At 42.1% G+C, this 2216-nt stretch overlaps 1 non-coding gene across 1 annotated transcript; it reads right to left on the minus strand.

Moving 5' to 3' along the window:
* Positions 1-1316: 1316 nt before the first annotated feature.
* On the minus strand, positions 1317-1482 carry LOC126960268 (U1 spliceosomal RNA). The gene has a single exon (XR_007727835.1). It is a non-coding gene; the product is annotated as a U1 spliceosomal RNA (small nuclear RNA).
* Between the last annotated feature and the right edge of the window lie 734 nt (positions 1483-2216).

Consider the following 2216-nt stretch of genomic DNA (forward strand, 5'->3'; position numbering starts at 1 on the left):
ATATTTGGGTCAGGGAGGGTGACCTCTCATGAATGGATTAATGCCCTCCTGGGTGGGTTGGTGGGGCAGGTAAAGGGACGGAGTTCTCACTCTATTATGCTGGTTGTTATTTTCCAGGAAACCTGGTTGGTAAAAAGAGCCTAACACCTCCCTGCTCTCTCTTGCTTCCTCTCTCACCACGTGATCTCAGCACATGCTCACTCTCCTTCCCCCTTCCCTTCTGCCGATAGTGGAGGCAACCTGCAGCCCCTCGGCAGAAGCTGAGCAGATGCTGGCACCATGCTTATTGTATAGCCTGCAGAACCATGAGCCATATAAACCTCTTCCCTTTATAAATTACCCAGCCTCAGATATTCCTTTACAGCAACATAAAATAGACAAAGACACCATCTCAAACTTGGCCTACCCAAAATTACACGTTTGATATTTTCCCCAAATGTGCTCCTCAACAAATCCCAGCTGAGAGTATCTTCATCCATCCAGTTAGTCATGCCAAAAATCTGGGAGTCAGCCTTTCTGCTATCTTCTCCTCAACTCCCATAAGCTAACCCTTTACCAAGTTCCATGGATCCTACCTCCAAAATAAATCTTGGATCTGTCTATTTCACTCTACCTTCACTTCCACCATTTATCCAAGTCCAAATCACTATTCTCAGCTGGCATATAGCAGAAACTTCAACCGGTCTCCTTGCTTCCATTCTTCCTGTGCCACCAGCACTGCCACCACTACCAAAGAGCCTCTCTCCTTGGATAGTTCTAGACTAAAATTCCTGCTCTCTGACTGTCTTTTCCTAACTCTTCTTAGTGCTTTCTTCAGGTTTGTTAATGGAAAGTATGTTAATGGTTCCTCAGGGTGGCCTCTATTAATCTCTTTTATTGAATGTGGATTTTACTAGTTTAACTTTCATTGTCAACCTTATTTCCAAGTTCTTCAAGAAATTTTACGGTTTTTGGTTTTTCGTTGCTCCTTTCGTTTGTTGGGAATAGCTAGGGGTGAGTAACTGAACAGCTGATGAAGCAATGGAGAAAGCCATAGTCAGGATTTTATAACTGTTCTGACCTTTGGGACACCAAGGACGTATGGCACACTGATTTTTCTTGTTAATACACTATGTAATCCAGACCTGCAATAACCCAGTATCTGTGATAAGTTAAGGGGAGGCTGATAAGTCACAGACACTGGGCTATTGCAAGTTATCCAGACCCAGTAACTGTGATGCGTTAAAGTCTCCCCTAGATATATGACTCCACAGGATTAATTTTTAATTAATTATATTTTAAACTCCAAATAAGTTTTTTTCTTTTTCTTTTTTTCCCAGGGGACAGCAGGAATGCACTTCCTCACTATCACAAATTATGCAGTCGAGTTTCCCGCATTTGGGGAAATCACAGGGGTAAGCACACCTATGGAGTGCAACGGATGAGCCTCGCCCTGGGAAAACCGCATTCCTGATCATGGCATCTCCCCTGCCAGGTAAGAATCCAAATAGGTTTTTACATAGAGATTTATCAACAACTTGTTAGTTGTATTCAGTGTTGAGAGTGTTTCAAAGTGCTGTGCTGTCTGGGAAAGTTAAGCAGAGGCCCAGAGAAGCTGTGCCAAGCAGGCCACCAGCAAAGGCAAAGGCAGCATTTAATAGCTTATTCAGTAAAATGCCTCGAAAAGTCTGTTCCTCAGCACTATGAATGCTGGTCTTTGTTAGGAAATTATGCAGAAGTGTCACAATACTATAATAACAACTTGATTTTTTTGTTTTTAAAATGTCAGTTTCTTAAGACTCCTTATCAAGTTATTCTGCTCTGAAAAAACAGAATCCTTATCAATTCATCCTTTTACCTTCTCTATAAAGAGCCCTAGTCATAGAATATATTTCTAAATTTGCCTTCCCCTCCTCCAAATCTCTGCTACCAGGCAACAACCTTCAAGACAACTTTAAAGTGTTACTGCTCAGGAGAAACCAAATACAACTCCAGTGTGGCCATTACGTCATTATTCCAGTGGCTTTTCTTTGGTTCTGTTTTCATAATTTAAAGTCCAAGAAGTATCTACTTAAAGTGGCCCTCAGCTCTTAAGCTATTCCTGGGGTCTTCTCCTTCAGCTTCACCCGTTGGAAGGACATGCTTAGAAGACAGTGAGGAAACCCCACAAAGCAAAGAGGGTTAAACTGGATTTTAAATTCAGTGGGTAAGTGAAGGCAAGTACCTCATCTCTCCAA

This window comes from Macaca thibetana, chromosome 7, assembly GCF_024542745.1.
Source record: "Macaca thibetana thibetana isolate TM-01 chromosome 7, ASM2454274v1, whole genome shotgun sequence".
Classification (NCBI taxonomy): Eukaryota; Metazoa; Chordata; class Mammalia; order Primates; family Cercopithecidae; genus Macaca; species Macaca thibetana.